Raw genomic sequence first — 19,000 nt, 5'->3', positions numbered from 1 at the left:
ATTCTCTTTTAACAGGATGCACCCCTGCTGAGGCCTGAGCTAGATTAGCTCTCCACACTCAGATAGACTGAACTGCTCAGATTTAAATTTGTGTTACTGAAAGCTGGAAGTGGATAGACAGCAGAACATAATTTGAGGTTTAACAACGAATAGAAAACAAGGAGATGCTTTTCATTGCATTAGGCATATTAAAGACTGAAGATTTACTGCACACACACTCTCTGGAAATGATCAGTTATTCTACTTAGGTTAAAAAAACCTGCAATTGTCTTTGCAAAACAAATCATTAGATTTGCATACAATCATACTGTGTAGCCACATGAAAATAAATTATATTTTCTGCTTGCATTTCTATTGCAGATTTAATTGATGTAACAGTGCAGAAAACTGAGACAAAATTTTATTTCTTCTGCCTTTTAATTACCATCTGCTAACATAAGATTACATTTCTTAAAGTGACTGGGTCTACCTGCCAGCTGAATTTTTCGCCTGATTTCCTCAAGCTCTGGCAGCTGCCTTCATTATTGGTGAAAATGGCATGGCAAAGCTAGCATGAAAAATGAGGCTAAGCACCTGTCACTTCATTTTTCTGCAAAGAAACAAAGAAAACACATGAAGCTCTCTGCTCTGCACCATCTATACTCAGCAACAATTTGCTGCAAATAGAATAAAGCATCAGTTTGTTCTTGCACAGAGGAAGAAGCATGACATATAAAAGCACCTCTAGCAACTTACATATTTATGATAATCAGAAAAGATAAATCTCTGAATAAACAGTGCAAGGAAATAAAACAAAGAAAGCGTGCTTCTATAAATAGAATCATTCCCTAAATACCAACAATTTGGTGATAAGAGCTTTACTACAGAGCTTCACCTAACAAGCTGCAGTCAAGCCTCTGATTATTTCCCTCTACAGCACAAAGAGCCTCCTATTACAGCATGAATCAGCCAGGTACTAAGCACATTAGGCCCATGAGTAATCTCACTGCAATCACAAGTGTTTGGATGCTCCAACATTTTCTAGAATTGAGACCTTGATCCCTATGAAAGATGGATAAGACCTGATGGGTTTCAAGCCAGTGCCTGCTGGAAAAGGGAACCATTACATCAGAACCAGCTGTTTGAACATCCTTTGAAACCTGTCAGTCTTTATGAGTGGGAGAACTCACCTAAAAAGAACCCAAGAATGGAAACTATGGAGGAGGGCAAAGAAAAAGGCATAAAAAGCACATTATACCAGCCTGTTTCTATTGAATTTTCTGCTTCATCACAAAATAAGTGTGGCTATGTCAGCTGCTCTTTTCCAAAAGCAAAATAACCAGATCAGGATGCCTGAAGCAGTGCTAAAACCAGAGCTGGATCTCCTATTTCCTTCAAGATCAGGGTGAACATTTTGGCCAATTTGTACCAGGTCTTATCTGCACCCTCCCCAAAGTACAGAGCTGCAGCAGGGGCTCTGATTGCCTGAGAGGGAAAAGAGTGAATCCACGAGATAATTCCTTTAAACAAGTGCAAAACTAAGGAGTATGGGCAGAATCTGCTATGACTGAGTCACAACCTGGTTTTTCCAAGCTGTGGAATATCTAGAATCACCTGCCACCTTGAAGAAACTTTATCTCCACTAAAACATCCCAATTGCGAGCTGTGATGGCTCTTAAGAAATACACTGCACAACCAAAAGGAACATGTAGCTACAGAATGTTCCGAAGTAATGGGAATTTTCTGGCCAAGAGTTACCTCTGTGGTATAACAATACCAGGAACTAAATTGTGACACAAGATGTTGCTGATTTTGCTTGAAGATAACTTTCTGCCAGGCAGGATGCAGAGAGCAGCACTGCCTACTTTGCACAGTGACAGTTTAATCTTGCGAATGATAAAAAAGTAAAATAAAATAAAATAAATATCATGATTTGATGTTTCTGCAATTGTGCTTTCTAATGTATTTTCCTCCATCCATTGTCTTATTTTCTGCCAAATTTTGAGGGAGCATCTGCAGATGATTTTGCTGAAGTGTGGCAGGAGCTATGAACAATCAATGTTACAAATGGTCCAGAAGCTGCCTAAAGGAAAAGCCTCAAGTTATCAGATGCTGAAGTTTGTTTATACAAGGTCACCAAAAAACTGTGATGCAAATATAAGCTAATCTTTTTATAAAATTCTCAAAGTATTTTTTTCAATCAGAAAGACCCTCATTGCTCCCATTTTAAACTTCATTTTAGTCTCTTCTTTTTTTTCCCCCTAGCAGAGGCATATGAAACAAAGCTTTGTATTATGGAGATACTTTTCTTTGCTCCGTGAAGTTACTGTAGCCATCCCTCTAATCCAAATGATCCATGAGAAGCCGCATCACCAACTTTAAATAAAAATTTGAAGCTATATCTAAAAGGTGTCCAAAATACTCACTCTGTGAAATTCAGTTTTTATACAAAACTTAAGTTGTCCTGTTTTCCTTTGGAGATGAATATGTACATGTCCAGAAATGGAATTTCTTTCTTTCTGCTTTGCCAAAAGAAAAAGTTTTAGAAGGAAAAACCATGAAGAGATCTGAAATTTCAGTCATCCTGGAATGAATAGAAGAGTTTAGGGGGTAAATATATACTTTATTTCATCCATATTTATGGAATGATAATTGAAATTTTTTGCATGACAATCTTTGATGAAATTCACTTGAGCATCTAGTGGGAAGTGTGAGGAGTCTTATTGGTTTAATTCTTTTTAAAGACACTTCAAAATATTGTGAGACAGTGACTGAAATATCACACCAATTTCCAAAGGAATCCTTAGCAGTGTGTTTTAGCACTTAGAGCAGTGAGGAGTTCAGATCAGGGTCAGATAATAGCAATGCTGTGTGGGCTCTTGTTATCTTCACTTTCATTGCCATCTCTTATAATTAGTGTGTAAAAACACCCATTCTAATACTTGCAAAAAAAAAAAAGGAAAAATTACATCTGTTAGCAAGTGCCAGGCTGCTCATCCAGTGCAATGAGAGATGGAGCTGGGCCATGTAGGGACCTTGTCCATCACACATTCCTTGCAATAAAAGCAGGATTTGGTCACTGCTTGGGGTGAGAAATTGGCAAATACAGATGTTGCAAGCAACAAAACCAGGAGTTCAGTAGGTGGCAGCCTTCCCTTGGAGTTGGTGTGGAACCAAAGCACCGCGGGTGTTGAACCCAGAGATGTCCTGGGAGGAGGCAGATGCTAAACAGAGAATTTTACCCCACTAGGTCAAATCTGCCAAAGTATCTTTCCCAAATGATCAGGGGCAATCCAGCCCTGTCCAAGCTGCCTTTCTAGGGGGGCACAGCCCAGCAGATTTCCTCCTGTCACTTCAGCAGGGTGAGGAATTGGGTGGTTTGTGCAGGTGGTTTTGGTGTTCAAACCAGGACAATATCAGCACATTGCTCCCAGAGCATGTCAACACTTCCACAGCGCCAAGGCTCACTAGATTAAAGCTTTAATGAAAAGAAATATTGGTCAGAGCTATTCCTCAGGACTAAATACATCCCTGGGTGGATTCTTCAACTTTTCCCTTTTGGCTTTACTCCTATCATTTTAATTATGAAACTAAAAAAAATCAATTAAAAAAAAAAACCTACCCCAACCTTTTTTTGTTTTTTTTGTTTTTTTTTAACAGTCTACATTATTTTAAAGATGTGGCAAATAAAAAGCACACTTTTCAGAAAGACATAGAAAAACATTCAAACTTGTGCCACCACATACCAAGATTGAAGTGTGCAATTACAAAGGCACATGGGTGTTTAAGGTGCTCTTAGACATTAAATAAGTTATGCACCATGGGCTAAGTAACCACCTATAGGCTTCTGCCATTCTTTTAAGCCAATTTCAATATGGCAACTTTTGATCTGTAGAATTACATTCAGAAGCCCTCAGTCTTCATGTATAAAGCAACAAGCTTAGTAAACAGTCATTTAAGCCTTGATTCTTAAAGAAAAGTTAATAGCAGAAAAACTATATATATATATATATATGATTTGTACTAAATTTGAAAGAAAAATATTCACCTTTTCTTTGTTCTACCTTAATTGAAGGTAAGCAAGTGTCTTTCTATGGCATTAAGAGTGTTTAAGGATTTGATGTCAGAAGACTCCAAGTGTGGTTATCTATAAGACAAAGAAAAAATCACCAGACTTCATCATCTTGAGGCACATCCTTTGACAAACAAATAGTCGTATTTCTGAAGCCATTAAAGTCAATTCCTATCATCCAGCTTGACTACCACATACCACAAGCCAAACATCCTCTCTCAATTATTTCTGGGTTGGATCCACAATTTCAGACTGAGCTATGGCAGCTTCTTCAAAAGGATACTCAGACTTTATTGAGGGAAAATATTCATCTTCCTATTTAGGACAGTCTACTGGTAGCCCTGACATCAAGATTAATTCCAGTCTTAACTACACCCCTCTATATGCCACAGAGCCCAATCTCCAACCTCTTGTCCACATTTCCACCCTGTTCCTTTTGCTAGGCTTTCATTATCCACTGCTAAACCATTCCTTTTAAATGTACTGTACCCTAATGCTGGCTGGGGCTTACTGCAAAACTACAAGGCTCAAAAATAGGAGATACACTCTTCTCAGTTATACAGAGCATTATTCCATACAACATTCTTAAAATCTCAGCAAAGAGACAGTATGAGCAAAGGTGATTTTTTTAATATTTGGTCCTTTGACTAGATCTGTGGTTTAATAAAGAGATCAAGATACATTCAGTACCAAAAGCTACTGAAGGATTGACCCAACACACTATAGTAGCTGATAGAGCTCTTCCTTTCCCAACCCTAATTTTAATCACATTTTTGGCATTCCTTGACACCTTCTTGACTATGTTCATGTTTTTGTAGAGACACAGCTGAGACTCTGGGCTAGCAATCCAAGGGAATGGAAAGCCAAGGTTTTGCTTTACCCAGAGAATGGCCAGAGCATTCTTTGACTCGCTTTCTGAAAGACAGGAAAGTCAACACTTGTTATTTTGAGGCGTATTGGAAGGTTTCCTTGTCTGAATTTCAGAAGGAACATCACCACCTTCTCTAACCAAGCCCCTAAATCGCAAAACCTGACCTAAAACATTTCACTGAGGCACAGGGAGTATGCCAACAAACATTCTGACAAGTATCAGGTGCAGTCGTTTTGGTCAGATAGGAAATGTTCTGATATATTTGAGGAATGTGCTGAAAATGCAGTGTGAATATCAAAAAGCTGAGTAGGTCTTTCAAGTCATTTGCTGTCCATATGCAACATCATTATCTAATATCAATCCAGCCTTTCCCAGAGAAATCAATATTAGACTGTGTGCTAAGTTCATATTTTATTAACTACTCCATAGAGCAGAAAGTGCATGTGCTCAGTTAAGCTCCCCCACTGACTGTCATTTACAGGTGATGAAATCTTTTAGATCCAAAACCTTTCTCAACATGCTACAATTTTGCACTAACTATGACAAAGTTATTAATAAAAAGAATAGAGGGAAGATGCAAGATAGCATCCTCTCAGATTACCTGTGGAGAGGGAGCAGAAATAAAAATCAGGATTTATATATACACTACACCAATAATCTGCACTACAGCCCTGTACTTATGAAAAAGAATAAACTGTTTGAGGCATCACAGTTACAAAACTTTGACTGGCAAACTGCATTTAGCAGGATGCTGGGAGGTCTGTGTAAACAATAATAATTTGTGTCAGGACTTATGTTAAGGGTCATTGTGACTTCTTAGTGTAATGATGCTAAACAGCATGACTTTCTTATTAGTAGATAATATATTCACAATATTTAATAACTTGTTATATTGTGGTCCTATGACAAATTCATCACTGGTTATGAAACACCCCACAGTTGTCTACTATTTCCAGCCAGCTCATTTATATTAAAGGAAATTTGGGAACAAAACAGCTTCTGTGGTAATTCAATTTTATAGCATGCTACATTGCATATTAAGGTGTATATCAAAAATTTGCAGGAAGCTGTACACAGATGCTCGTGACTCTGCAAATCAGAGTGAGATTACCTTCTAAACCCAGCTCTTTTCAGAAGTTCAGTGAAGGTCAGCAAAGACCAACCAAATTCACTTGACAATTTTGGGGCTCTTGTCTCCAGCAAGAAGATCCACTTACTTTTTCTTGGTATCTTCCTTATGACATTTCCTACTCTCTCAGCTTCATCTTTTTGCCATGCCTTTTTTCCAACTACTTCTGACCATGAACCATTTGATAATACATTGAACCTCTGCTTTTTATCTAAAAATCAGTTATTCACTCATTCTCATGGGACACAAGAAACCTCAGACTGCAGCCTACATGTAGTAAAATAGAGAAGAGTGACCAGAAGAGCACTGGTTATTTATACTCTGTCCTTCCCAAACCTTTCCAACAGTCAGCTTTTGATGCTGTCCTCAAAGAGCAAAATCTATATTTGAAGTTTTTTTTCTGCTTTTAGGCTTTATATACCTTTGCCATTCTTCACTGCTTAGGGCTCTGTGCTTTCAACCTCTTTTTTTCCCTTAGCTTCTATGCTGGTTTCAGGCTGGCCCATCAATTTTATGAAATTGATGTAAATTTATTTATGGTCCTCAATTCAAATCTGGTCTACATCAGGACTGTATGCATGCAACTAAGGTGGTTCAGGAATGGGGGGGAAGCGAATCTATTGGTATATTGTCTTTTTCTGTAGAGGAGTTCAAAGGTAGAATGTTCTTTCTGATTCTGCTACTCCTGTCTTCAGCTAAGAATTCAGTTCTACTACTTCAATAAACATCACAAGACTCAGATCGCACCAAGAAAGTCACAAAGACTTTAACAAAGAAAACCAGGATAAAATCCCATGATGGGAAAATCTACTTTGCTTTTGGATATTGCAGATTAGAGAGAAATGAGAAAATGTCCTGGGTGAAAGCCATGTGAAATGACCTGGGAATGGTCACTCAATCCATGATAACTAATCATCTCCACAGACTCCTATATATTAATCATCTCCCCTCACCCTCATTCCCTACCAGAAGATTTACCACTATTTCTATATTGTAATTATGATTCTTGCTCAGACCAGAATTAATTTTGTCAAAAATTATCTTTATACCCCCCTTTCTTGATATTCTTCTTCCTTCACACAGTTCAATCATGTCTTGATTAAGCCCCTCAGTAGGAGCTCTATCATCAGCCAGATGTTATCAAAAGATTTTTACATTTCCATCCTTATACTATTTCTCCCATAAGTAACAAATTTAGCAGCATGCTGCTCAATCCCAATAACACAAATACCTGCAATGCAAAATATAATTTAGTACCACATTTCCTCATTGAATAGGTAGAAGCTTTACTATTCTACTACTCTTACAGGAAGTTAAACCTTTTCCCTACACTTTTCAGGTCTCTTCTATCAGAACTGCTCTGTATTTATACTACTCCTGCTTTTAATTTACAGCTGTCTTCTCTCACTCAAGTCCAACCTTTGCCTTGCTTGCTATCTGTATGCAAGTCACTTTTCACAGTTCTGTAAAGCATTATCTCATTATTCTGTCTCTCGCTGTTGAGCATTTTCAGACCCTCTGTGTGAAAGATGAGATATAAAAATAAATTGAATTGGAATACATGATGCTAAGTCCTGAACCTAAACAGACTACACCCACAGTGCATATATAATTTGACAGCTACAGGCTATGCTTTCATGGCATACATCAAAAGGATTAATGCAAGGGAAATAAAGTTCTAACCATCCTGGGCAGTCTGACCTAGACATCAGACCCATGGCCACAGAACCCCAGGTTGCTGTTAAACAATCTGCCAAAGAAGAATTGGGGTGGTTCCAGCAAAATCAATTGGGATGATTCCAGAGCCAAACTTCCAAGTTCATCGGAAACATTCCTGTCTTCTGTTCCCAATGTCCAGGTAGCATCCAGCCCTCCTTAACACAACATGAGAAAGCTTTTGGGAGCTCACAGATTTCTGTCAGACAAAACCAAACAACAACAGAAACCCCACAACAAAAGCAGGATGATTTAGAGCACTTCTTAAGCTGTGTAGTATGGAGCTTTGCGTGTTGGCTTTGGTAAAACTGGACAAATATTTTCATTCTAAGGAGGAGCAGCAAAGATGAAAAGACTGAGGATGTAGGTTGACATAAGGAAAAGGAAAAGCTTCATCCAACTGTGTGGGTTTAAAAAAAGTCCAGAGCATTTTTGTTTTCCATTGGTATTCTACTGACATAAAATAAGAAGGACAGAGATATAAGTAATTTCATGCATCAAATCCTGTCAGTATGATTACTTGAACATTAGAAGAACAGAAAGTTCATCCCATATCAATGTGTACAGATTTAAGAGTTATAATTGTTTCACTTTGTGGCAAAACAATAAAAGAATACATCAGAGAATCAATAGAAGTCATTCCAATTTCTCTAACTTTAGTTAATTCTCTTGGTGCAAGAGCTGTGACTTTGAAACTTACCTTCCTTCATATGGTCTTTAATCCCAAAAATAAGGTGGCACTAAAGTGAATGAATAATAAATAATGAATGTATTTGGAGTTTTTATTTACAAATATATATATCACTATGATCTAAATCCTTCTAATAAAACTTAAATCTGAAATGGTTAATGTGGCTTTTGTTTCAATTCAATAATTAAAAACATTAAAAATTATCAGATTTTAAATTGTAGACACAGATTTTAAATATAAGACACTCACATTCTAGGCCTTTCTGAAAACTAAGTTCCACAGGACAGTTTTTTCTATGCTGACTGCAATAAGATTAAACTTGCATGCCTGCTTATTAATCTGCTAAAATATCAAGCCCCAAGACAGACATTAATTTTTGAGTATAGGAAAAATTATTTTTTACTGCAGCAAAGCTCAAAACTGTAACTATGTCAGGACTTTTTATTTTTAAACACTGAAAAAAAAAAGGTACTAAAAAAGCCTTTGCATGTCCCTTCATAGTGCTGAGGCACACTGTGTTTCCCAAAAACAAACATCTCTCTGAGCCTAATGGGATGTCACATGTGACGTGGTCCTTCATCATTTCATGTAGATTAAAATGGCTGGAAGTTATTCAATTTTCAGGATTTATATTGCAAAATACTGATATTTTTTAGGCAGAAGAAACACCTGTTTCCACCACTTTTTTCCTACTCAACACAAGTGATGTTTATTGTGGGTTATGTTCTCCCTCTAGACAACAGTGACATAACATTGGTAAAGCTGCCTGATAATGTAGGAGGAATTTAGCCAAGAGCAACAGCCATTGTGAAGTGGATTCAATCCTTTCAAAAAATCTCCACTAAAAAGTAATTTAACTCAGGTAAAACCTGATATTTTACCTCAAGCCTTCATTTAGAAGTTAGTTACCCACCAGTACACATATTTTAAATCCTCATGGCATATATTGAACAAACTGAAATAGAATAAATGTTTTTAAAGAGAAACAAAGGAAGATTACGTACAAGCTGGCAAGTAGAAATGTTACAGGAATATTTATTGCAATTATCAGCCAACTTTATATTTTAATGATCTAGGTTTAAATTAGGGAGAAGCATAAAACTTGTGCTATAAAGAAGCAATTCCATTTATTCCACTAATAAGTTGCAACCTGTTTCCGTTTTATGAGCGTGCACATAAATGTATTCAGTTAACTTGAATTATGTATGCATGCCTGGATGTTCATGAACCATTTCTAATGGCTTTAGGTTATTGCAAATCTGATATCCTGAGAGTAACTTATCCACAAGTATGTATGGACGTGGCAAACTCAGCCCTGTGCCCCATTTGTCTGTTTCTGCTTGAGAGTGCCAAGGGAAAGGGATTGTAAACTTCACTTCTGCTGCTGCAGATGGGTGGCCTTTAGCTCAGGGGCTGCTGTAAGAGACTCCTGATGGCACTGAAAAGCTGGTCCTGCCTGCTGAATTTACGTAACTCCCTGACAGCTTCCTGTGGAGAGATGAAAGAATCTGGGGACATTTCAACAAGAGGGATAGATGGTCTGGGAAAGGGACATGATAAAAGAGCACTGTGCTGCTTGGAAAAATGATGGTAAATTACGCTTGGGATTTGTAAATAATGAAGCACAACCAGAACTATTCAGCTTCTAGACAAAATCTATTATTATTATTACCATCATCATTTTAGAATTCTGGTTTGCTTATTCTGTAACCTGAGCGCTGAAAAAAGGAAATAAGAAGTTAATCACTGAAATCACTATTCAAGAAAATTTATGCATCTTCATCTACAATGAACTGGCAGATTATCTGTCTTAGTTTTACTTTATGCTGCATTCACATTTCTCTTGTCCACAGAGCTGCCCTGTTCTGCAAGCAGCAGACTGATAAAATGTGCTTATAGGTAGTAAAAACCAGAGGAATACTATTTAACAATAATATTACTAACAGAAGACAAGAAAAAGAAAAGAAAGAAATAAAGATTCTTGAACCAAATCTTGAACCCAATACACAGCTTATCACAGGCCAAAACAGGAATATAAAGGAACAGTCAGGAATTTAAGCTATGTAAAGGATTGTTTGTTTGACTGGTGTGTGGGTATGATGAAAAGGACAACAGACAAGCAGAATTTTAGAAAGAAAATCCAGATGCAGGCTGGGCAAATGTGGGATGCAGCACAAAGAAAATCCTAGACAGAGCTTTTGAGTCTGGGTACCAGCTGAAAACAATCTCCTGGTTTTGATCCTCCTATGCTCAAGGAAAAGGTACTTGGCATGTCTTTTTAAACAAACAGGATTAGATGAAAGACATTTGTCTCCAACATCAAATTCTCCTTCTAACTGGAACAAACTTGTGAGACTAAATGCTTGACTAACTCAAAACCAGTGACAATGTTTTTTTGAAAAGCCTTCCAGTATTTTCATTAACATCATATTCACCATGAAGTGGCCTGCATTTTAGCAGTACAAAAAATAAAACTTCATATTACAGTTTTACCAATAAGCTGTAAAAACACCCATTCTGAAAGTCACAGTGAAGTTTGATAACCCATTACAGTAAATAACATTTCTGGGGGCTAATCTGTAGTGATGACTCAAGACACACAATCTCTTTCCTACAAACCTGATTTCTGGCGCTGGAAATAACTGCACAGCTGTGAGATTTGCTGACTCCAGTATTTAACATCAAGAACTTGGAACACAAGATCTCAGTTCTAATCAAGCAGCTATATATGTTTAATGTAATTCTGTCACTGTAAAGCATAAGCTCTCCTTTCTTTGAAGAACTCTGATGAAGGACAGATCCAGAGCTGTATTCTAAGGAACAGCCTGTGATACTTCTGTGTAAAATGAGCAGTGCAACCAAAATTCTGAATTTATGGATCACAGAACATGAATAAAAAGACACATACTTAACATCAGACTTTTCCTGAGAGGTCAACAAATTACCAAAATGTGCTGATGGGTCCATTTTACAATGAAGAGGATTGCTCCAACTGTTCAGTTGTTATTTTCAACCACTGCAACATGCCTACAAATAAATTATAAGAATTAATATCAAGAATAGTCACGGCCTTAGAGAAGATTTGGGTCTAGGCATTCTCAGACAAAACACATGACTAAGTCATCACTATCAGCAATACTAAATTTTATCAGCTTATGAGGGCAGGACAGAAACTGCCTGGCTGAGTAATAATTCTTTTCCAATCTCCAGATAGGCCCATGATCAGATACTCTGGAGGAGAGGGTGACTGTGCTGGCAAATTTATTATCATGTTAAACCTCATCTGCGTGTGAAGTACCAGCCCAGGGAGTGTCCATGCCCACACAGAATCCACCTCCCTGTGGTCAGCCCAGGTCCTCGTTACACTGCCCAGTGGCTGAGCTGGACTGGACTCCCAGCAGCTGCACACATTCCTTCCTTTTTCTCAGCTTCATGTTTCTGTTTGATTTTGTTGACTCTGTGGAAATGAAGCCAACTTTTCTGCCAGTTCTAATGGATTTCGCCTTGAAATAAACAGAAAAATGCCCATCTATAATAGCTGCTAATTTAGTTCATAATCTGTGTTATGCCAGACAGGAAGTTTCTTTGGCTGACTCTGAGGGAAACAGTAAGAAACACAGAAATGAGAAAGGGCAAGATTTTTCTAGGAGGTGGCAGCAGCTAAACTCTTCAGCTAATGCAGCTGCTGACATTTCCAGCCATTCAGAGCATTCCTCCCTAGGGAGAATAAAGGTAAAAGAAACTACTTAGTATGAAACTACTGGATGTCCATTAAAAGTCATTCTAGTGGTGAAGATGAAGAGGCTCATTGGCAAAATAATTTTTTTGTATAAATCTAAAAACAACATTAAAAGCCATCCAAAAAGCAGGCAGTTAAATAGATTCTTTCACACTGAGAAGCAGCAGTACATGAGACTAAAATGGATTCTAGGAAAAAAAAAATTACTTTTGATTCCAACCACTGATAAAGAGATTTCCCAGTCAATGTCTGTGTAAATGCTGGAAAGAAGGATTTTTTTAACAAAGCCCTAAGAGGTCCTAGAAAATATGATTCAAAGAACAGTTCTGGAAGCAAAATTCTAAAAAATTTTTGGGATGGCAGATGACTTTCTTATACTAACACATCTTATACAGGATAAGAGAAATGAAAAATAGCTCTATTCTAATGAAGCATGGGACTTAAAAGTTCTCTCTGTTCAAACACTATGGAAATTATGGAATCTGGGATAGTAGTAACATCTGATGCTAATGAACTTTAAAAATGAATGGAGATGATTTAAACTAGCTCAGAATTAAATTTCCTCAAAATATCTTTAACTAGCCTATGAAACAGGATAGGCAGTTGGGAAAAGAATCTTTGTAAGGTACCTGCCAATGATGGTATCCAACTCCAATAACTGAGAACATGCCAATCATCTCTCTGGACATGACTCTCCCGTGGAACATTCAGTAGTATTTCCATAGCCCTATTCCCTTATGCACAAAGTATTTCTGCACAGTAACCCTTCAGGATACAAATCAAGGCCAACACTTCAGTGCCCCAGGCTTTTTACAAAACAGCAACAATTCCTGCTCCCAGAACTCCAAACTTGCCAGCTTACCTATACATTAGCCCTGCTTCCAGCAGATAGCTCTGGGAATGGGTGAAGACTGCATGAAATAGGAATGGAAAACAGCTCCATAGAAGTACAATTTTGCCTCAATAAGTAGATAGCTTGGTCAAGTCTATAATTTATGTTCCCTCTAGACACTACAGTCACAAGCAAGGCAATGCATTCCCTGATTTAACCAGATTTTCTGAGGGCATGGGTTTAAGTGCTGCTCACTGACCTCCTTCTTCATTTGAGTTCACTGGCCATAATGAGGTGTTGTGAACTTCGCTGTTAGATTTACGCTTTTGTTTCACATTCATCTTATCTGCTCACCACCTCCACAGTTGGACAGAAAGTCAAGACATTTAACCCTTTGTAAAAGCTGGCAAGATTGATAAATCTTTTACCTTGTTACATAAGCCTGAAATGAAAAGCTAAAAGAGACAAAAAACTTAAGTGGGAATCTTTGTCAACTTCTGTGAATGCCATTTAAGAAAACCGAACAGAAAATAGATGTACATGGAGAAGGCGGTTAAGGAAAACATTTCAATTCATTTTCAGCAAATCTGGTTTTCTACTTTGCTGCTGAAATGAAAGCACAAGTGGCAACAACTCCATGCCTACGCTTGTTATTGCCTACTCAAGAATCAAGTGCTCTTTCACTCAAGACTTGATTGTTGGAAAGAAAATAAACTGTCAACCGGTGAGACTTGTTATCTAGCTGGAAAGTGAGAAAGGCTTGCTTGCTGCTGCTAGTCTTGGGATTTCATCAAAATGGCTTTTAGAAGCACATTCTTTTGCTGTAATCCTTGAAGGAGTTCTCTTAGAGGAATAGCATGCAAGGAGATCAGAAGGAAAGAGCCCCCCACCCAGGCCTGTTTTCCTTAGTGTCCTTGCCCCTGTAATTGAGACAACATGGTTCAGCAGAGACAAAAAAGGGATTCCAGAGGCTGCAGTTCTCCCCTTAGTTCTATAATGCCCTGGCTTTACACACAGGAAAGCCATTTAATCTTTCCCTACTTCAGTTTTCCCATCTGTAAGACATGACCGATATTCAGCTTTTAATGACACACTAGGAGGTCTCGGATGATGTCTATTTACTCAAGCTAACTTGCCACAAATTAATTTGGCATTTGATCAAACCTCATGTTCTCTGTTCTCTGACAAACAGCCTTCTCTGGGCTGTAACCCCTTCCATTCTCTGGGCAGCAGTTGCTCTCTTTGTGCTGTTCACCACCCAAACTTCCAGCTAAAGATCGCTTTGCATGAAAAATGTTCAACAAAAGCTTCTTGGCCTGCTACTGACTGTCACACAGGTGTGAAAGTCTTCTGGGAGTAAACCCTAGGAACAGCTCCAGAATTCATACAGCATCCCACTGTGCTCATCACTCACTTCTGGCTCTCTAAGCAGCACTTCAGCAGGAGATTGCAAATATTGCTAAGCCAAAGAAGACAGAGCAATGGGGATTGGAGCAGAAACTATTTTAAGTGATGTGACTAATAAGTCCAAAATGATAGTAGCAGTTTCATTAGATTTCATTTATTAGTTGCTTGTGGAACAGCTTTCAATGAGACCTATACACCAGGGTCTACATATTAGTTAATAATATTTCAAGGTTATACTTATCCTAAAAAGATGTCTTCTAGATAATTAAAGGTAATTGACCCAGGTCAGTATTCTTATTAAACAGCGACAGTGAAGATGATTTTCATAGACCAGATTAAAATAAACATAATATGGGCCAGTGTCAATATAACCTGATAGGGAGAAGCCAGTGCAGGACAGCACACTGGGAAAAAAAAAGAGTCATATTTTTACTACTCAATTTAGCCCAAAAGACTGGGATTTATTCACATGTTTAGATAATACTGTAGATGAAAGAGTAATATGTGCAGAAGTTAGAATTTTTAGGGCTAAATTGCATCAAGTTTACACAGTAGACAGTGCAGGCCTTTCCTGTATGGTTTAGCAAGAAGACCACATGGCAGGTTAACCAAAGATTCATTTACTCATTTAGCCCTAGTGTCCTGGCTTTGGTAACAGCCAAAGCAGATGTTTAAGGAAAGGTTATGAACACAGGACAAGCACAGGGTACGTCCTGCCAATTCTCAGCAAACCTGCAGTTTGGAAACTTCCTGAGCTGGAGCCTGGCCCTACATCAGTATCTTTAATGGCTCTTTATGAACTAATTTTTCCATGAGTTTATCTAATCATTTTAAGAAACCATTTCTATTTTGGCATCTCCAGCATCCTGCAGCAATAACTTCCACAATTTAATTAGGTGTTGCCAGATCACTTCACTTGTTGTTATTTAAGTGAGAATAAATAATCACTATCTCTTCACTCACTTCGTGCCCCTCCTAACCTTATGTAGCTCCAGCATATCTTGCCTCCCCCTTATTAGTCACCTTTTCTCAAAACTGGAGAAACCCAGGTGACTGAATCCTCCCTTGAACAGAAACCATCACATCCCTCTGATCACATTGTTTTCTTTTGTACCTCCACAACTTGCATCATATTCTTGAGATGGGACAGCTTGAATTGCACAAAGTATTCAAAATGAGGTTGCACCCTGTATTTTATTCTAAATGTGGAAAACATTAAGAACATCATTTATAACCCTCAATGCATTTATAGCATGCCCCAGTTTCCCCTATTCAGCTGTCACAGTATGTCTCTGTTCTTCATGTTTTGTCCTCAGCCCAGCTCTGTGCTTTCCATCATCCCTTCACCTATGCTCTGTCAGCACCACATCTTTCTTCTTCTCCTCAATTTCTTCTCAATTTCTTCTGACCTCAAAGACAGCAAGTTCCCTGACCCATATCCCTGAAAATCTGGAGGATTTATGGTGCCTCTCCCTGTATCTAAGCTTTGTGCACTACCCAGACTTACATGCTGTGTAATATCTATTGCTACTTTCTTTTAGCCTGTCCCTCTGCCTTAGCAGCTGAAGGCAGAATTCTAGCTTCAGAAAGATTCCCCGCACACTTTTTAGACATTTTAAGATAAGTTTTTATACATAAAAACACCACAAGGCATTTTTCCTAAAGAAGTAAAGCTAAGTAAGATGTACTTGCTCATGTACAATCCCAAACATAGTTAAATAAATCAGGCATCACAAATTGGGGGTCTGGTCATAATGCACTTCTCACAACCATATGGACAAAGAAAAGTTCCCTTTAGGCCAGGCTCAGCTCCTGCAGGGGGCAAATTACCCTTCAGAGGTGCTTGTATCTCATTGACTATATTGAGAATCTAGGACATGTGTGATCCTAAAATTAACAGCTCAGTTAAGTGAGATGACTCTGGAATTTTGCATTTCTAGGACAAAACAACCTGGGGTTATATGAAAACAGAGCAGCAGTTAAGAACCCAACCTAGACTGCCTTCATCCCAATATCCTAAACCTTACGAGCAATACCTTAAGTTCTAAACCCACTTTTTTCTAGGTAGATTTTGTACAGTTAAAGGCAGACCATACAACAATTGTTGTGGACTGTGCCAAGAAAAATCCCCAGGGTGTTTGCTTCTGTTGGGAAATAATTGCCAAAGTGGGCAATTCATTGAAACTTCAGCTATCAGGTTTCCTGCTTTCCCTATAAACTTTCACAGACTGGGCATTTCAAAATGGTCTAGTTCATATCCAAGTATTTCTTCATGGCAAGGATTTCTTTTCAGCAACACACAGCTAGAGGTCCAATAAGCAGCAAAACCACAGCATCTGCAACCTCTCTCCTCCTTCTCCTGAATGCTGCGCAGTTCCTACATTTGAATTGCATTTCTTGTCTTGGTTTCTCAGCCTTCTAGTGTTACTTTTATGCAATTGCCTAGTTAGCAGAACAGTTCTTGCCATCCCTTCCCTTGAAGCACCCTCATGCTTCGGATTGACACAATAAAACCAAACCTCAAGAATCTCTCACACAAATGGCACACAGACCAATTGGCCCTGGGTACTGCTTGCTTCGTTTTTATTTTTCATTTTATTTTTTCATCATGACTGTAAACCAAAATGAACTGAAGGGAGTGAAACCACAGACACCAATGTACATCTAAGACTTCAGCTGAAGTCTCCAAAAAGGCAGAAGTACCCATTTCCTCAGGGGAACCTAATCTTTCACCCACATCTCCATAATCCCATGACAGCAGAGAACACATTTGCTTGCAGAATTTTGTCTATGGATCTACAGTATTAGTTCTTGTATGAGGGTGACTCCACAGAAAATATGGACAAACTGTTTATATCCCACTTTTAAACAGGGAACGACAGGAAAAGAATTAAAAATACCCACCTAAACTAGTCAAAGCAGGAGTCGAGGAGCTTAGTATCACAAAACTCCATTTTTGGGCAGAAGAGCATTCAATTTAAAATCACAAATATTGAGTCAAATTGTACTGATAATCCAGAATACTTCCAGGCAAATGCTACATGAGTATGTTTGCTTTTCCTGTATTTCAGATAAGGATGAACAACTTCCTTTTTCCCCTTGGTACTCTAGGATTATTCTACCCACCTGCTACTGGTTTATATTTCTTGCAATTATCATGGGCTACACTTGGTTTACTCAAGGATAACTACCACACGTCCCAAAACTTAATTAATTGAAAAAAAAACCCCTTAAACATTTATCTGGATTAATCTCCCAGATGCATTTAGGTAGTTTTTATTCTACTATCACTTCTTGCCAAGGAAAATTTGTACTAGAAAGGTGTATAAAAAAGAGGCTGAGTTATTCACTTTACACATGGAATGAACAATTGAAGCACAAACTCATCCATTACACCTGTCCTATGAAAACACTTCCTTCATTGCTTCTCCCCTGTCCCCATTGCTGTGACAACAAAAGGTGGTTCTTCCAACAGGTGCAAGTATTTACAAGAATTTAATTCAAACACATCATATCACATTGCAGATTAAAAAGCAAGAATGACAACACTGCTGGAAAGCACCACCTAAACTATTATATATATATATATATATATATATATATGCATTTATATTAATGTTGCCATGTCATCACACATAAAAGGAGATAACGTTTTTCACTCATTTGAACAGACATTATTTGCTTTGCTAACAAAACCACTGCCACAGTGGTATTACTTTAGAATAACAAATATGATCAGAAGAGAGACATGAAAGTGTGACTCCAGATTTTCTCTGCATTAGTCAGAATGGTGATCACAGAGACCAAATGCCAGAGAAACAAAACACTATAAGCTCACAATAAAGGCTGAATATAGGATGCTTCTGAACAGCCAACCACTGTTTTGTTGCAGGGCTTGTGTGAGGTGATCAGATCTGTGGTTTTTACCATCAGGCCAGAAGTGGCTCAATGTGTTGGACAGGTAGCCCTGAGTGCTGTATTTGGAAATGCAGGCAAGGAGAACTTATTGAAGGCATTGAGATGTAAGATCCCCATAAGATAATGTGTGATCCCCACAAGTAACAGAAAAGAAGACAAAATTGTCTCTAGTCAAAAGTATTGCCTGAAGTGGCCCTACTACAAATGGCAGAAAGAATAATTTACAGAATAATTACCAGCAGATATTCTTCCCCATCTATGTGCTCTGACCTCTTGGACTCTGGCCTTCACACTGAGCAAGATGATCCTGAAACTGAGGGAAAAAAAATTATTTGCCCTTTTGTGAAGTTGGTGGGGTTTTGCCATTTTTCTCACTCTTGATAAGTAAATGAATAATAACAGGAGCAAAACCAAGATCTCTTTCATTCCAGTTTGGGAAATTCAGATGGGACAGTTGCAGATCTTTGCGGATCTTTCTTCCTATGCTATCACTGATAGTCTCAAATCTTTCTCAGTGTTCCAAAGACAGAAGAACTGTCCTCTTTACTATTTCCCAAGCCTCCATGTCCCATTACACCAAAATCTTGGGAAGACAGTTTGGCAGCATTACTGCCACTTCAGCTTTTGACAAAAAAATACATTCTTC

The 19,000-nt window shown here is 38.2% G+C and overlaps 1 long non-coding RNA gene across 1 annotated transcript in view; it reads right to left on the bottom strand.

Moving 5' to 3' along the window:
- The window catches only part of LOC115907438, a 39,360-nt gene that overhangs the window by 10,123 nt on the left and 10,237 nt on the right, over positions 1-19,000 (bottom strand). Inside the window, exons 3-4 of the long non-coding RNA XR_004061047.1 lie at positions 18,591-18,667; positions 11,367-11,485 (exon numbers count right to left, since the gene is read on the bottom strand). This is a non-coding gene — a long non-coding RNA (uncharacterized LOC115907438). The remainder of the gene's footprint in view (positions 1-11,366; positions 11,486-18,590; positions 18,668-19,000) is intronic.

This window comes from Camarhynchus parvulus, chromosome 10 (genome assembly GCF_901933205.1).
Source record: "Camarhynchus parvulus chromosome 10, STF_HiC, whole genome shotgun sequence".
Classification (NCBI taxonomy): domain Eukaryota; kingdom Metazoa; phylum Chordata; class Aves; order Passeriformes; family Thraupidae; genus Camarhynchus; species Camarhynchus parvulus.
This window is presented reverse-complemented; position numbering and strand designations above follow the sequence as displayed.